We start from the raw sequence: 19156 nt of genomic DNA on the forward strand, positions 1-19156 counted from the left end.
ACTGACACAGACTTATGTGTCAGTCCTGGATGCACACTTTTTCGCTTGGTATGAGTCAAAGATGGATGGCATGAGTTGCCATATAAATGGAGCCTGTGCTCTTATAAAAAAAAAAATCCAGTAATTTGGTGTGGCCTATGTGCTGTATGCGTACGTCTGTAAAGTTTGTGTATTTACATATACATTATGGGCCTGATCTACTAGAATTTTGAAATTTCTTCGAGTCAAACAATATTTTCTGATTGGACAATATATCTAATATTTTATATTTGACGGTCCATATACACTACCGTTCAAAAGTTTGGGCTCACCCAAACAATTTTGTGGAATAGCCTTCATTTCTAAGAACAAGAATAGACTGTCGAGTTTCAGATGAAAGTTTTCTTTTTCTGGCCGTTTTGAGCGTTTAATTGACCCCACAAATGTGATGCTCCAGAAACTCAAATCTGCTCAAAGGAAGGTCAGTTTTGTAGCTTCTGTAACGAGCTAAACTGTTTTCAGATGTGTGAACATGATTGCACAAGGGTTTTCTAATGATCAATTAGCCTTCCGAGCCAATGAGCAAACACATTGTACCATTAGAACACTGGAGTGATAGTTGCTGGAAATGGGCCTCTATACACCTATGTAGATATTGCACCAAAAACCAGACATTTGCAGCTAGAATAGTCATTTACCACATTAGCAATGTATAGAGCAGACCTGGGCATTCTGCGGCCCGCGGGCCGCATCCGCCCCTTTGTGCGTCCCTGTCCGGCCCGCGTGAGGCCAATTATAAATTACAAAATAAATTTTTAAAAGTATCTATGTCGAGTGTGCAATACAACGGTGCTGCTTTTGTTTTGAAAATCGTTATTTGTATTACTTCCGTGTGGACGTGTGCGTGTGCGTGATTGTGAGTGAATGTGAACAGCTGCAATTACAAAATAAAGTTGAAAAAACATATGTCGTGCGCGCAATACAACTGTGCTGCTTTTATTTTGAAAAGTATTATTTATGGGCGTGTGTCCGTGTGTAACCTGCGAGTGAGGGTGCACATGCAGCGACAAGTGATGCACGGTTTACACCCGAGACGCTAAAAAGAGAAAAGTTGATGACGGATGCCGTGTTTTCAACAAGACATGAACTGCAAAGCAACGTCCCCTCTAAGGTGCGTGCCTGCGCAATTGCGCACTGCTCAAGCGTCCGCTGCGCGCAGCAAGTATATGCCGCGCACCAAATCAAATCCCATCTGAATTCTAAACAAAATAAACATATTTATTCTATGGAATTTTGCAATGCAACTTTGAGTGACAGTGACAACAAGCGGCCCTAACGGTGTTCGTCAACACCGTTCAATTGAACACCGTTCAATTATTGTAACGTCTATCGAGATGCCTCGAGGACAGGAATTATATCGATCACTTTATTGAGCAAAACTGTTTATATTCGGACATAACCACACCAAAAACATGAGTAAAACAATTCTATCTCGAAAAACTAGTCATTTTCTGCCGTACAAACCAGGCCAAGACCAACTTGTCATCTGTCACCAACACGCATAGCACTAAACCACTGGTGCGTTTATGGCCGCACAACAAGTCGGACAACTCAAACACCACACAAAGTTACACTATGACTCCTCAGTCATACGTGTGCTTATTTTACTGTCATTTATTATTAATGTTAATTTATTTATATTAGTCATGGAATGCTGTTACACACACTATGTTGAAGTATTACTATTATTATTAATTATTATTATTATTATTATTTATCTTACGGTATATATCAAAAATAATATTGAGCAAAATTTAATTGAAATATTGTCGATGTGGCCCTCCAGCAGTGCTCGGGTAGCTCATGCGGCCCCCGGTAAAAATTAATTGCCCACCCCTGGTATAGAGTTTATTTCTTTAAAGTTAAGACTAGTTTAAAGTTATCTTCATTGAAAAGTACAGTGCTTTTCCTTCAAAAATAAGGACATTTCAATGTGACCCCAAACTTTTGAACGATAGTGTATGTTGAAAAGTATATGTAGGATGGAGCTGCATCTTGATCGCAGCCTTTCTCACAGCTAGCTAACTGCCAATTTGCACGTCCTATGTAGACGTACTAAATAAAGATGCAAAACAGCGGCCGGAGAACAGTCTTAGTCTTGATAAATCACTGTGTGATAAATAATTCTGTTTGCATCTTCTCCTCCCAGTATTGTTGGCGCAACTTCTGATGATCAGCATAGATTCTGCATATTCATGAAGACAGACTTTGCGTGTGCTGTCAAGTTTGCACGTGTTTAATTGTGCGCAAACCTTTCCTACACGAGGCCCTATATAAAATGCACGCTGTAAATTTGAGCTGTTTGTGTGTTCACAAGCTCCCAGGACTCCATACAGTTGATGTCAGGGGTGATAATTACACCCTAGGGGGCAGCGCACAGCAGCTCCTGCTGGACTCCAAACATAGCGGAGCCACAGCTAAGTGGATGTGCATGAACAAAACAGCATCGTTGGATTGGGGGGTGAGTGCGTATGTTGCACCCAAAACCTCTAAAACAGAACTATTAAACTGGCAGCACGGGAGCCAAATCCGGCCTGGGAATGACACCATACCAGCCCCCCGAGGCCAGTTCAAAACCTGGGTGACAAACATTTGTGCATCAAAGTCCTAAAAACACTCCAGTGCTCCTGTTGTAAATGTCCAGTGGTTTCTGCAGCATATTACTGTAAATGAAAAAAAAGATAGCTCAGTCGCCGTCCTTTTACAGTAAAATGTAACAGCAGTACTGTTGTTTTTTTATGGTAAAAAAAAAAAATAAGGCAGTTAATTCGACAGAATTTTACCATAAAACTGACAGTGTTTTTTTTTCTTCTACTCAACTGAACTAAAATATCATTTGTTGCATTATTGGATAATATTTCAGTCTAAAATATATGCAATTGCATGCACATGTATTTGTTTCTGTCAAATTAGAAAGAACAAATTTAGTTAAAAAATACAAATTACTTTGTTGAGGCATAACTGCTTTCATGAGCCACGTAAAATGATGTGCAGGCCAGATCTGGCCCCCGGGCTTTGAGTATACACCTGTGCCTTAAAGGCCTACTGAAATGAATTTTTTAAATTTAAACGGGGATAGCAGATCTATTCTATGTGTCATACTTGATCATTTCGCGATATTGCCATATTTTTGCTGAAAGGATTTAGTATAGAACAACGACGATAAAGATTGCAACTTTTGGTATCTGATAAAAAAAGGCTTGCCCCTACCGGAAGTAGCGTGACGTAGTCAGTTGAACATATACGCAAAGTTCCCTATTGTTTACAATGATGGCCGCATGAAGTGAGAGAGATTCGGACCGAGAAAGCGACAATTTCCCCATTAATTTGAGCGAGGATGAAAGATTTGTGGATGAGTAAAGTGCAAGTGAAGGACTAGTGGGGAGTTGAAGCTATTCAGATAGGGAAGATGCTGTGAGAGCCGGGGGTGACCTGATATTCAGCTGGGAATGACTACAACAGTAAATAAACACAAGACATATATATACTCTATTAGCCACAACACAACCAGGCTTATATTTAATATGCCACAAATTAATCCTGCATAAAAACACCTGCGTGTTTGTTACGCTAGCTCCTAGCTCCTCTGCTAGCTCCTAGCTCCATAGAACACGCCAATACAATTCAAACACCTGATCAACACACACAATCACTCAGCCCAAAAGACCGTTCACCTAACCCAAGGTTCATAAAGCTTATATATTTTTAAAAAGTTACGTACATACGCAAAAAAAAGTTGCGCACATACGGTCAAGCGATCAAATGTTTAGAAGCCAAAGCTGCATACTCACAGTAGCACGTCTGCGTCTTTGTCATCCAAATCAAAGTAATCCTGGTAAGAGTCTGTGTTGTCCCAGTTCTCTACAGGCGTCTGTGTATCGAAGTCAAAAGTCCTCCTGGTTAGAGTCTTTGTTATCCGAGTTCTTCCATATTGACTGCATCTTTCGGGAATGTAAACAAAGAAGCGCCGGCTGTGTACTGTTGTTGCTGACTACGTTCGAAAAATACGTCCATTTCGCACCGACAACTTTCTTCTTTGCTTGCTCAGCTTCCTTCTCCATAATGCAATGAACATAATTGCAACAGATTCACGAACACAGATGTCCAGAATACTGTGGAATTATGAAATGAAAACAGAGCTTTTTCGTATTGGCTTCAATGTGGAAGGCATACCCGTGTTCGCCGGGCTACGTCACGCGCATACGTCATCCTCAGAGGTGTTTCGAACCGGAAGTTTAGCGGCAAATTTAAAATGTCACTTTATAAGTTAACCCGGCCGTATTGGCATGTGTTATAATGTTAAGATTTCATCATTGATATATAAACTATCAGACTGCGTGGTCGGTAGTAGTGGGTTTCAGTAGGCCTTTAAGTCCTCGCCCCTTTTTGGCAGTAACACTTTTTTTTCGTAATGTGATTTATGTAAGTACAGTGTTGTTGTAGCTTGTTTACTTCAGAGGCAGTCAGTAGTTATGTGTTCAACATCTTTATTTATACTAGTTCCTCAAATGTTCCATTTCAACTGGTGACCTGCAAGTTCAGTTAAAAAAAAAATTGAGAAGCATTTTTGCGGAAGATTATTTAAAGAAGGTCCTTAAAAACAGCAGAGCACTCCTGTAACTCTGACAAAATCAATATATCTAAATCAAATGTCTACTGTAGAGGACACTGGTTCTCCATTATAAACAAAATAAGTGAAGGGAGAAGTCCGACCCCCAACTCTATCGCTGCTCTAAAACGATTGTGAGTATGAATAAAATGTGTAGGTTAAATGACAGACTTGTAACACACCTTGTTGATTCATAAAAAAGTATGTTGTATGTATTAAAAACTTGGATAGACTCCAGCACCCCCTGCGTCCCCGAGGGAGACAAGCGGTAAAAAATGGATGGATACTTGCCATCTTTTATGTTATTTTTACCAAATGTTTGTTATGTTTACCTATTATTAGACTGTGTTAAAGATGAATGTATTAATCAACCACATCCACCCTTAGTTAGGTAGACTTTTATTATAGTGTGTGTTAGTTATCTCTATTCATTAAATGCAACCCCTGGTGTATTTGCCCGCCTTGGTATGCCTATGTAAGTCTGCTCCTCTCAAAGGGCTGCTTGCTGAGGGGTGCTTTGATTATGAAATGATTTTTTTCTGTCACACTGGTCCAAGCGGTAGAGGATGCACAGCTGGCTGTAAGAGACGATAAGGGAGACCGATTCCTCCCATTTCCTTTCCTTTGTGATCCTCACCTCCCGCTTCATATCGCTTTGACTACATGTTTATGACCGCCCCTTTTCTCCCTCTGCCTCTCTTCTCTCCCGCTGCGTACTGTGTGGAATCTCATCGGTTCTTTGGAGGTGTTCTTCTGCACAGTGAGTAGCATTGGAAAGACAGGGAACACATGTGAGACACACCCCGCTCTCTGCCTTAAAAAAGGTAAAGCGAGCGTGTCTGCATTCGCGATGAACAATTGAGTTGTGTGGCTCTGTGCAGAAATAGCAATCTTCCACGCATGTGTGAAAACATCACTTGCAAACCGAGACCTGGTAACAGTCCCTATGTGTGCATCTGTTGGCACTCTAGTCTGTTTGATACTCCATTTTTGAGTCATGATCTGTGAGGTTTGAGTGTTTTTCAGAGAGTCTAGTAATTTATTTTCTTCCCTGCGCATTAAATGGCCAAGGTATGGTAGTTGCTGACAAAAAACTGGCCTGAAACTGTTGTTACAATGAGCCTGAGGTCAGTCTGTGGATTAATAAACATTGTTACACATAACCTAAGTAACCTAAGTTTGGACCCTTAGTTCAGGGGTGTCAAATTTGCTTTCATTTAGAGCCACATTGCAGCTATGACTGTCTTCAAAGGGAAAAGTAAATATTGTAAATGTATAATCCATCCATTCATTTTCTACAGCTTGTCCCTTACGGGTTAGCGGGGGGTGCTGGAGCCTATCTCAGCTACATTCGGGCGGAAGGCGGGGTGCACCCTGGACAAGTCGCCACCTCATCACAGGGCCAACACAGATAGACAGTCAACATTCACACTCACATTCACACATTAGGGCCAATTTAGTGTTTTCAATAAGCCTTAGGATATTATTACAAAATTGGCTATGCATTTGAATTCTATATTTTTTTACATACGATATTTTGTATAACTTACTTTGAAATTAAGAGTCAAGCAGATATTTAAGTATTTGTTTATTTAGAAAAAAAATAATCATATATGATAATATTATATTTGTTGCAATATTAGATTACATTTAAATGATATCCAATTGCAAGTAGTACAGTATATTTTTCTGTCGAAATGGAAAGAATAAATACATTCAGTAAGAAAGATAAAGTGCTTTATTGACTGGTCATGATTCCACGTAACAGGTTTAGACTCTCCTTCTTTTCCTGTGTTTCCAATATTATTTCCTGCTTGACACTCTTATTTTGTTTTTTCTCGTTCGCCTTTGTCATCGTATGTTTCCTCTTCACTCTTGTTTGAAAGAGCTAGAAATGCACCAGGTTTCTATTGTTAATTAGTAGAGATACAGCAGGCCGATATTATCGGCCGATAAATGCTTCAAAATGTAATATCGGAAATGATCGGTATCGTTTTTTTTATTATCGGTGTCGTTTTTTGTTTTTGTTTTTTTTGTTGTTTTTTAAAATTAAATCAACATAAAAAACACAAGATACACTTACAATTAGTGCACAACCCAAAAAAAACTCCCTCCCCCATTTACACTCATTCACACAAAAGGGTTGTTTCTTTCTGTTATTAATATTCTGGTTCCTACATTATATATCAATATACATCAATACAGTCTGCAAGGGATACAGTCCGTAAGCACACATGATTGTGCGTGCTGCTGGTCCACTAATAGTACTAACCTTTAACAGTTAATTTTACTCATTTTCATTAATTACTAGTTTCTATGTAACTGTTTTTATATTGTTTTACTTTCTTTTTTATTCAAGAAAATGTTTTTAATTTATTTATCTTATTTTATTTTATAAATTTTTAAAAAAAGGACCTTATCTTCACCATACCTGGTTGTCCAAAGGCATAATAATGTGTTACTTCCAGGACTGTATATATCAGTATCGGTTGATATCGGTATCGGTTGATATCAGTATCGGCAATTAAAGAGTTAGACAATATCGGAATATTGGATATTGGCAAAAAGCCATTATCGGACATCCCTATTAATTAGGGTTGTATTTAGTTCAGATTGGTCCTCTGCTAGCTGCTTGATCATTGTTTTTGCTTGTTATCTCCAAGCAGTTGTGCTTAGCATTTTCTTTGCCGTATAGCCTTTATTTTACCTCCTCGCCTGTTCGTTTTTTGTGCACTTCCTTGCTGCACTATCTCAAACTTTTCCTAATAAAATCCATCCCTTGTCATGTCTTTCACAATGATTGTGAACGATAGGCAAAATAAAAAAATAAAAAGTCCAGTTCCCCTTGAACTGAGGTCGATGCTATAATGGATGTTTGCTTTCATCGTCCTTGGCCGCTTTCGTAGACTCTTCATGTTTCAAACTAAGTTAATAATAATGATATTACATTTATTTTATAAGTGCCTTTCAAATAAACGCAGAGACACTTTACAATATACAGATAAAGAAATTTATCAAACATTTTAAACAACAAAGGTCAGGCCTCGGACACCAATTCTGATAGGCGAACACGTCTATTACTCAAATACCAAAGACAGAGGAGAGATAAAAAAAAAAACCCTCAGCTTCTTGTGGTTTGGGTATTGCAGTACTTAAAACCTCATTGTCTATTTGATGTCGATAAATTGTCCAACCCTTGTCTCTCCTGAATATTTACTCTTCTACATACTAAGACACTTGATGCATATATACAAATCCTGGCCTTAAATCTATGTACTATAGCTACAATGCTTTGACACTTTACATGAAATGAAAGACCGAGTTGTCACAGTAAAGTCGTAGTTGGCAGGTCTGCGTAATAGTGATCTTGGTTCGAATCTGTGTTGGAGTATTTCTGTGTGGCGTTTGGTTGTGTGGGTTCTTTCAGCGTACTACAGCTTCCATCCAACATCCCAATGCCTGCATGTTAGGTTCATTTGAGACTGTTGGACTGTGAGCGTTTATATGTGCCTTGTGATTGATGAGGAGATAGTCCACTACTTGGCCTGCTACCTGTTATCGGTTCCAACTCACTCACGACTTGAATGAGGACAAGCTGTATAAAAAATGGATAAATGAGACCTATTTTGATTGTGACAACCTGTGGACATTACAACCCTCATTTGCGGAGCTTAAGATACCTGTGATACAGACTGCAGTGATGTACACGGCATAGTTAGTCGTAAATATGCTCGGCATATGAGTATATCTGTGAAGCAGGATTCGCACTCGCGACGTGACAAAGCTGAGGAAGTAGGATCATAGCAAACTGACAAATACGACCAAATTTGACAGGCAAATTCCCTTGTGCTGCACCACATTGTGACAGATCAGCAGTAAGCCTGCCAGCCAACGCCCTTTCAGTGCAGACCTATTTGTATTGTGTGCATCATTTTGTTAAGGTCCTCGTCCATAGGAAATCACATAATAAGTTACAATTGCCACGACAGTGACTGAAGCTTTCTTGAAATCTCATATGTACATTTTGCATAATTCTGGTTGAAAAACAATACAACTCCCCTGCCACACAATTGTTAGAGTTAGAGTTAGAGTTTGAGTTTATTTCGAACATCCAAGCATACAACATGATACATCACAATTTCCAGTTTCTCCTTTCAACATGTTCGAAAAGGAGTAGAAAGAAGCAGAGCTTATTTAATCCTACCCCTTTTCTTTACATAACAGTTGCTGAAACTTTTTTATTCACTTCCTGTTCTCAATTTATTCACAATAAACTCCATAGGTAATCACAATAAAAATAAATAAATAAATAATAGTAAGAATTTAATAATAATAATTGGTGAAGAAAGTCATATTTCATATGATGAGATAAGTAAGATTACTTTAAGAATGAATGAATGGATGGATGAAATAAATTGAGAATGTTTGTCATGGTTCTTCTTCTTTGTACTTTGTAAACACTTTAAGTTTGAAGAGTTTCTTGAAGTGGATCATATTAGTACATTGTTTGATTGCTTTGCTTAATCCATTCCATAATTTAATTCCACATATTGATATACTGAAGGTCTTAAGTGTTGTACGTGCGTACAAATGTTTTAAATTACATTTTTCTCTAAGATTATATTTCTCCTCTTTTGTTGAGAAGAATTGTTGTATATTCTTGGGTAGCAGGTTATAGTTTGCTTTGTGCATAATTTTAGCTGTTTGCAAATTCACTATGTTGTGGAATTTCAGTATCTTTGATTCAATAAATAAAGGATTTGTATGTTCTCTATATCCAACATTATGTATTATTCTAACTGATCTTTTTTGTAACACCGTTAATGAATGAAGTGTACTTTTGTAATTATTTCCCCATATTTCTACACAGTAGCTCAGATATGGTAACACTAGTGAGCAGTATAGAATATGAAGTGATTTTTTGTCTAGAACATGTTTTGCTTTATTCATTATTGACGTGTTTCTTGCTACTTTATGTTGTATATTTTTTACGTGAGATTTCCAGTTCAATTTATCATCAATCATTATACCTAGAAATTTGGTTTCATTTACTCTTTCAATTTCTATTCCGTCTATTTGTATTTGTGTTTGACTTTCTCTTCTACTGTTACCAAATAGCATTATTTTAGTTTTACTAAGATGCAATGATAGTCTGTTTTTGTCAAACCATCTTTTTAATTTGTTAATTTCTTCTGTAATTATTTGTATTATCTCCTGTGTGTTCTCTCCTGAACAAAACGCTGTTGTATCGTCCGCAAATAATACTAACTTTAAATCTCTTGTAACTTTACAAATGTCATTTATATAGAGATTGAATAATTTAGGTCCTAATATTGATCCCTGAGGTACACCACAGGATATATTTAGCGTTGTAGACATGTGTTCGCCTAGCTTCACGTATTGTTTCCTGTTCGTTAGATAACTTCTTATCCAGTTTAAGACTAACCCTCTGATGCCATATCGTTCTAGTTTTTTGATTAAAATATTGTGATTAATTGTGTCAAATGCTTTAGTTAGATCCATAAAAACTGCTGCTGCACATTTTTTACTGTCTATTGCATTGGTAATTTCTTCTGTAATTTCAATTAATGCCATTGAAGTTGAGACATTAGCTCTGTATCCATATTGGTTCTCTTTGAGTATTCTATTTTTATTTATGAAACTCTCTAATCTGTTATTAAACAGTTTTTCAATGATTTTAGAAAATTGTGGAAGTAAAGAAACAGGTCTATAATTTGTAAATTGATGTTTATCTCCAGTCTTATAAATTGGTGCAACTTTAGCTATTTTCATTTTGTTTGGGAATGTACCTGTTTTAAATGATAGATTACTAATATACATTAATGGTCCTGAGATCTCTTCTATAACCTTTTTTATCGTTTTCATATCAATTCCATTACAATCAGTTGAAGTCTTAGATTTACATTTTTTCACGATTGTAACTATTTCCTCCTGTGTCACATTACTGAGGAACATGGAGTTGGGATTTCGCTCTATGGTATCATTATAGTCCTCAATTGGAACTGGGTCTGGAATCCTTTCTTCCAATTTTGGTCCAATATTTACAAAATAATTATAGAAGCTTTCAACTACTTCCTTTATGTTGTCATTGTTTTTATTTCCGTCTAAAAAGTATTGAGGGTAGTCCCTCTTTGTGCCATTTTTAATAATGCTATTGAGGATGCCCCATGTTGCTCTCATATTATTTTTGTTCCTGTCCAATAATTCACTGTAATATTATTTTCTACATGATCGTAGTATTTCTGTTAACTTGTTTTTATACTTTTTGTACTTAATTTCTGCCTCTATAGTTCTTTGTGCTATAAATTCTCTATATAGTGTATTCTTCTTCTTACAAGCATTTTTTAATCCTTTTGTCATCCATGGTTGATTATTCTTTCTCTGTTTATTACTAAGTTGTATCCATGGACAATGTTTGTCATAAAGTATTATGAACTTGTTTAAGAAATGTTCATATGCTTCATCAACCTCTTTTTCATTGTACACATTGTCCCAATCTTGCTTTTGTAGCTCACTTTTGAAAGCAGTCATCCGTGCACAGTCTTCGAAATGTCCTTTTGTCTTCCATGTTCTTCTTGTAGTTTCCATCATATATTGTAAAAACTGGCAGATGATCACTAACGTCGGTTATAAGTAGACCACTTGTAGTGTTATTGTCAAACTCATTGGTAAAAATATTATCAATAAGCGTGGCACAGTGTGCTGTGATTCTACTTGGCTTTGTGATTTTTGGATATAAACTGATGCTGTACATTGTATTAATGAAGTCATCAATAGACTTTTGCTTGTTAGGGTTCAATAAGTCAATATTAAAGTCACCACATAAGAACATTATTCTTTGACCATTATCCATGTAAGTAGCCTTGATCCATTCTTCAATTGTTTCTATACTTGACTTAGGTGATCTATATATACAACTGATGAAAATGTTTTTGCTTTTTTCCTGACATATTTCAATGGTTATACATTCTAAGATATTATCTATAGCAAATGACATGTTTTTTACCACTTTGTAGTTCAGGTTCTTCATCACGTACTACCATTAATCGTTTGTATATGATTAATGGTAGTAGTTATCACTCATAGTGCCAGTTGTTGCAGTGCACACAGGAAATAGCTGTAATTTTAGCATATGAGGGGAAAGTGGTTAAACTGTGCAGTTGATGAGCAGTGCAGTCCTGTGCAGGAGTGATGAGGCCTTGATTACCGGAATGGGTTGGATGTCATTGCAGACACATCCAGCTGTTGGGTCTAAATGATTAGAGCCATGTTGCAGGAGGGAGACGGTGGCAGATTAAACAGCAATCCTACTCATCCAGCCCACACACACTTAACCATCCCCACTCCCCCTCTGTCACACACAGACACACACACACCGCTTTGTCTATTCCGGGCTGTGATATTAAAGCTGCTGCCATAATAGGTAACGAACCTGGCTGTAGATGCCAGGACTGGCAGCGTTAAAGGCTGCCAGTAAAGGTAGGGTGGTACAATAGAGCTGAGAGTCTGCATGATCTTGACGTTGTGAAGATACGAGTGGTCGTAAAAAGGGGTTGTAGCGCATGAATGTCAGCAGAAATTGTGTTTTTCAAGTGTAACAGGGTCAATTATGTCTTGTAAATATATTGTCATAGATCAAGCTTTATTGGTGTTATAATTACCGGTACACAAAATGTGTATGTTACATAAAAATACCCGAGGCTTGTTTCATGTAATGTCAATATGTGAAACCCTTGTCTCAGTATGTCTCTTTATATCTGTTGGACATAGGGATGGGTACCTTTCACATTTGAACTGATACGGTACCAATTTTCGGTACCTGTGTGTGTGTGTGTGTGTGTGTGTGTGTGTGTGTTAGTTATTAAATATTAAGTGTTTTTAATAATAAAATCAACTTTATTGCAACTTTTAACAAATAGCTGATTGTGATAACTGCTGTCTAGTGTCTAATTTCTGAGTCAATTTCTTTGTTGAAATTGAAAATTGCAACATTACCTGAAGGAAGTTTGGCTGATTACTCTCTCAGTGCTGCTGGAGTGATGGCCAAGTTTTGGTGATGTAAAGATATTTTATATCACGGTTATCCTAATCAAAATTATCACTGTCATTATAATCACAATATTGTTGAATGTGCCCAAAAAGTACTAGTACACACACTGAAATATTTATATTTGTTCAATAACTTGTAAAGTAGTGGCTTTTCTAATTGTCTATTTTTTATGTTTTGTGTTTTGATTGATTGATTGATTGAAACTTTTATTAGTAGATTGCCAAGGAAGAGAATACATTATATGAAACAGTACAGTTTACACAGTACAGTACATATTCCGTACAATTGACCACTAAATGGTAACACTCAAATAAGTTTTTCAACTTGTTTAAGTCGGGGTCCACGTTAATCAATTCATAGTAAATGTTTCTTATGCTTTACTGATAATCTGTAATCTTAGTATTATATCACGTTTTAATAGCTAAGTTTTTATTGTTTTGAATATTAGTTTATACTCTAGCACTTTAAGATTTGGTTGTCTTACTCTTTTTAGTGGTTCTGGAAAGCAGCATAAAACTACCTCAATCTCGATCATTTTGTGCTTGACAGCATAGCTTGTAGGTTCAATGTGCACAATTTAATATCTTAGTTGTTCAAACAGCAATGTGTTTATATAAGTTTAGATTGGAGCTTGTAATTTCTTAATGGGGAGAGACGTTAATGACGCTTGATTTCATGTTAGCATTTAAGCTAGCGCAAGTCACTTTGTGAGTTTATCAAATTGTTTTTTCGATCATCTTAATTTAAAACGGTATTACTAATTGTTGGGAGTTTTACTGCCGTTATCATTAATACCGTTTACTGCTAGATCTCTAGTTAGAGCCGGCTGAGTCTTCAACTAGACATGACGTCACGTGCAACCTGGTAGGATCAGCGGGATTCTGTCGGTTCCCACAAAAGTACCGGATTTGGTAACCACCCTTAGTTGGACACACCTTTTTACTGCTCTTATTGTCCATGATCTCTACGTGAGAGGTAGGCGTCCGTGTGACCGCAGAAAAGTGTGTTGAATGTTTAATTTTTAACTTTAGCTCATTATCCTTTCTTGTTCTGTATTGTGTGTAGGGGCATGACGTTTGGCAACAATATTGCGCACATTGATCTGTATTTCATGTTGACTTCGTCAGATGCAAGTAAAGTGCGTTTGTTCAGCAACTCTGGTGTCGGCCATTGTTTGAAACTCATCACACAACGCAGAGAGGAAATTACCACCGGTTACATTTGGTGCCGTGACCCGGATGAGAGTGAGGTTTAAGGGGGGTGAGTAACGGATGCGCCAGTATGGCATTTCCATATGTACGTTACTAAACCTCATAACCTAAACTGTTTTCTATCTCAGTGCCTCGCAGGCTTGTTTCTAATTCAGGAGGACCCAGGTACGAGTCCCGGGCAGAATGGAAGCAGTGGCTGGACCAGACTGTACTGTAAGTGTTTGGTTGTTTTTGACGGCCTGCATCCCAAAGCCTGCGTGATGGGGATTTAGCAACATTTCCAGCTAAACTAAGCAATTCAAGCCTTTTGGTCTTTGGCCTCTCTGTTTCCAGTCCAGTTTAAGAGTTTTAGCTGAGAAATTGCCAATAATCTGCTCAGTCCACACAAGTCAGGCAGCACTGAGGCTGTTAAAACACGTAGCAGGGAGAGGTCTAGCTGTATCATGTGAAATCCTGTTTGGATGTTTCACTAATTTGCAGCTAAGAGATTGAGCTGTTTCCCCTTCCCCGCTTCTCTCTCACTCGTTCTTTTGTTCTCATGTCTCACTTGTTCTCCTATTCCCCTTTTTTTCCTTTGACTTTGCTTTCTTGCTGGGAATTTGTCTCTCTCCAGTCTGCCTGTCTCGCGCTAGTTTCTCTTCTTTTAGGCACTAGCTGAGGGATTGGGAGGGTTCCTCCAAATTGGCACACAGATGAATAATGCATCTTAGGCAAAGGCGGAGAGCTGGGGGTTGATGTGTCTTTCTTTGTAATACAGTTAATGTTGGGAGTTTCATCGTGCTTTGGGGCAAAAAACAGATGTTTGCTGCTCTTTACCCATTTTTCTATGTGTTGTGGCTTATGTCCCTTACCCTTTGCTGTTAAAAGCTGCAAACATGGTCTACTCACAGAATCATGCATGGGATTTGAAAATACATAGATTCAATGCACTTACGCTAAATGCATGTGTTCTATATTTCTTACTATATACCCAAACCAAACATTGCTGGTAAAAAAAAAATAAACCGAAATGGGGAGCTTAAACCTGCAGCAGCACCATCATTAAAAGTAATGAGAGGAAAGTTAACACTGAATGTACCATAAACAGAGAGGGAGTGAGAGAGAGATCATCAGCCCTAGAAGAATGAATGCTAAATCTTGAGTGTTGCTTCCAACTCATTCTGGGTAATTAAAGTGAGGAAAATGTGGTCTTGGCTTGACTAGTCGGTAGCATCAGCACTATACCGTAGCTGGAATTTCTCAATTGAACTGTCTCCTTTGCACAAAAAGGACAGAACACATTCTATGCAGTCTACAACCAAACACTCGAAGAGTGTGTAGATTTCCCCCATTCAGCATTTAGTTTCAGGGCAGTTTTTTTTTTTCATTCCCATCCAGTTTCATTAGTAATTGATGTTATTAGTACGCCCCGCTTTCGCCTGCAGTGAAAACCCACGCATAGATACACACATACAGCAGTACACATTTACAAATTCCAAAAGGAAGCAACCGTTTGGGATTTTCTTTGCGGATGCGACGCAGAATGAGGCAAACGTGTGAAATTTCAAAAAGTGAGCAACACAAGAGGCGTTGTCTTTGGAGTGCTTGGTACAGGCACACAGTCAGGGTTTGGGACAGATACAGTAACACAAACAATTCTTTTTAGCCAACAGCAACAAGAGCTGAGCTGCCAACTACACACTTCTGAGAATAGAAGCCAGTAGATTTTACTAAATGTCTCCTCCAGAAGGCTTTTTTTTTTTTTTACTTCCCCACTGCCTTGATTTTTTTTCAAATCACGTGGCAGACAAACATCTTCAAAATGACCCATAGCATCCAGCTGACCAAAATTTCAGTACCAGTTGTCTCATGTATTTTTTGCTCCTGAAAATGAATCCGGCAGTCATTTCCCAAAATATCAATTAGTTTTGTTTAACTAACTGTGCTTAGAACGCCACCTTACTATGGTCAGACTCAAATGCTCGGATTTACATGACGTCACGCTCAAGTCGGGCTCATTAAATATGCGTGGTGGTCAAGCCAGCATCTGTTCTCAATGGGTACTCGGCGCCATTTGTGACGTTTGGGTCGCATGACGGCGATTAGTGGCGTGTTCCCAAGATGCAGAATATCGAGGAGGCAACGTGCATGTAAAAGTATTTAATGATGCTCAAAACAAACAAAGATGAGTGCCGCTGGGAAGGCATCAAAGCATAGGGAAGGCTATGCAAAAACCAAACTAAAACTGACAGGTGAAAAACAACAAAACGGAATCCTGGAATAAAGCAAAACTTACGGTAGGAGGAAAGAGCGTCCACATGAAGAATATCCATTCCAAACAAAGTCCCGACACAGAATGATGGCTCACACTTACTGTAAATGGTCTTAATCACCAACAGAAAACAGGTGAGGGGAAAAGTGCTTGAAGGCATGTGTAAAGTAGTTATGAAAAAAAAACAACACAACAGGAAGTGCCACCAAAATTAGAGCGCATGACAGGAACAAGCACTACACACAGAAGAACACCAACAAAACCCAACATAAAGGCACGGACTGGTATAACCAGCCGTGACACCATTTAGCCTTTCTTGAAGAAAAATGCCCTATGCTTGCGTTGTTTTCAGATGTAAGAACTGTTCAAATCACGAAAATGATAAAAGTTTCTTCAGAGTTCCTCGAGAGATAATCAAAAAGGGCAGGAGAGTGACTACGAGAAAAGTGGCACACACTCTAGTCCATGTGAGCAGAGTCGAAGAACGCACACATTTGCAGTGATTACTTCAGTAAAGGTTTGTTTGAAATACTTTTAACGTTTATTATTTACCATTGAAGTATTATCTTGATATTGTTTGTATTTAAATTTTTAACAAATAGAAACCAGAAGGTCAATAGAAACCAGAAGGTCAGGGTCAATTTACTTTGTCAGGAAAGGTACTTTTATGTCTCCCCTCCTGTATATTTTGGACACAAATGTCTCAGAATACTATGGTGTGGCATATGGTTTATACCAGGGGTCACCAACCTTTTTGAAACCAAGGGCTACTTCTTGGGTACTGATTAATGCGAAGGGCTACCAGTTTGATACACACTTAAATAAATTGCCAGAAGTAGCCAATTTGCTCAATTTACCTTTAACTCTGTTATTATTAATAATTAATGATATTTATCTTTGTGGAAACACTGATCATCTTAATGATTTCTCACAATAAATATATATATATAGAAACAGATAAATATCAATATGCAACACTTTATTTTTATATTTTCTCTAAGTGCACATTTTTCAAATTGAACATTTTCAAATGATCACTTCTAAGACAGTCTTGTGAAATCACAATATCCCATTTTAACTAGCTAGCCACTAACATTTTTTAACAAATCATGAATTACTTTGCACCATGTTTGTACGAATAATAACTCATGTAAAATACAAAAGTAAACTCTCAAATTTTTAAATCATGTCACACTTTGAACTGGACACCAAATCTGTTATCTGTTTCTTTGTCAGTTAGTGGGAAGCCTGGCATTGCATGCTGTTAACTAGTGTGTTGTACTCTGGTGTGTAACTTGACATTTCAACTCTGAGTGAGTCTTGCAGATGTGCATCAGTGAGGCGTGTTCTGTGTTTGTTCTTGATTAAGTTCATGTCAGAAAAGGCTGATTCACAAAGATAAGATTTTTCCTCATTGCTTGCGGAACCTTCTTAATCTTTTGGACATATTTTCACAGCAATCTGGCCTTAAGCTTAATTATGATAAATGTAAAATGTTAAGGATCGGAAATCTAAAGGGAACGTCCTTTCGAATGGAATGCAAAGTGCCTGTTTTGTGGACAGATGGACCAGTTAACATACTTGGTGTTGTTGTCCCAGAAAATCGGGAAGATCTAGGCTCAGTAAATTATGATAATCGACTAAGAAAGCTGGACAAAATTATGCAATTATGGAAAGGGAAATCCCTAACCTTGTATGGTAAAATGTCTATTGCCAACTCGTTAATTATTCCTCAATTTATTTATTAGTTTTTGTCATTACCAGCTCCATCACAAAACTTTTTTAAGATTTATGAGCGGAGGGTCTTCGATTTTGTCTGGAACGGCAAACCAGAAAAGATTAAAAGAAAGGTTTTGTACAAAGAGTATGAATATAGGGGCCTGAAACTTCTCAACCTTGAAGCTATGTGTCTGTCTTTAAAAGCATCAATTGTTCCAAAGATGTATTTAAACATTGAGTGGTACACAAATGTCCTGTTGGACAAAAAACATGTACTGTATCAAAAGAAATGGTATCCTTTTTTACAAGTGATCCCCTCCCAGAGAGTCTGCTGGGAAACATGGCGGGGTTCATAAAGGAAACAATCCACTCATAGTGGTGTTTTCAATTTTATGTGTCAGAAAAAAGAGACGATATTTTGCAGCAGATAATATGGATGAACTCTAATATTGTAATAGATGGAAAGCCTTTCTTTTGGAAAAATATGTTTGAAAGAGGAATCATTTTTGTCAATGATATTATCAATGAGAATGGTAAAATTATGAAGTATGATGAATTTAGAGCTATGTATGGTGATGCTTGCTCAAGCTTTTCATTTTATCAACTAACTGGAGTAATTGGGAAAAGATGGAAACAAATAATTAATTATGGAACTACTAAATTATTAGTTTGTAAACCTCTAATAAGAAATTCTAGTTGGCAAAAAGGAACTAAAATAAATAGAAAAATATATAATTTTTATTTAATAAAGAAATCTTTGAAGGCTGCCTCATACAACACAAATGGAAAATGGGAGGACTTTTTTGACTGCCCGTTGCCATGGGATGCCATATTCAAACTAATCTATAAAACCACTATCGATGTGCAAAATCGTTATTTTCAAATTAAAATTATTTATAACTTCTTACCCACAGGGAAAATGTTCAAATTATGGAATATAACAGAGTCAGATGATTGCCGATTTTGTTATCAGGAGCCTGAATCCACCCTGCATTTGTTTATGTATTGTCATATTGTGTCTTTGTTTTGGGTGGAAGTTGAAAAAATGTGTTTAAGGATTGGTTTGTTTATGAAGCTTAATGTGGTTTCTGTTATTTTAGGAGAGTTCATTGACAATCATGATTTAGTCAATTTAATTATAGTACTCTGTAAAATGTTTATTTTTAAGGCCAAAAACAGATATTCACTTAGTATTACTTTCTTTAAAACATTTATTCAGTATTTTCTAATTTTAGAAAGTTACATGGTTGAAAACG

At 37.3% G+C, this 19156-nt stretch overlaps 1 protein-coding gene across 6 annotated transcripts in view; it reads left to right on the top strand.

The window, feature by feature from the left end:
* LOC133653900 (uncharacterized) overlaps nt 1-19156 on the top strand; it is a 117083-nt gene that overhangs the window by 37457 nt on the left and 60470 nt on the right. For 3 of the 6 annotated variants that reach the window (XM_062053728.1, XM_062053726.1, XM_062053731.1), the window contains 2 exons: nt 13847-13979; nt 14059-14143. The exons of 2 other annotated variants lie outside the window; for them this stretch is intronic. The gene's annotated coding sequence lies outside the window, so the exon portion shown is untranslated. Of the gene's footprint in view, nt 1-5393; nt 5473-13846; nt 13980-14058; nt 14144-19156 lie in introns of all 6 variants that reach the window. One more of the 6 variants, XM_062053729.1, reaches the window with a different exon arrangement.

Source organism: Entelurus aequoreus, linkage group LG07 (genome assembly GCF_033978785.1).
Source record: "Entelurus aequoreus isolate RoL-2023_Sb linkage group LG07, RoL_Eaeq_v1.1, whole genome shotgun sequence".
Taxonomy (NCBI): domain Eukaryota; kingdom Metazoa; phylum Chordata; class Actinopteri; order Syngnathiformes; family Syngnathidae; genus Entelurus; species Entelurus aequoreus.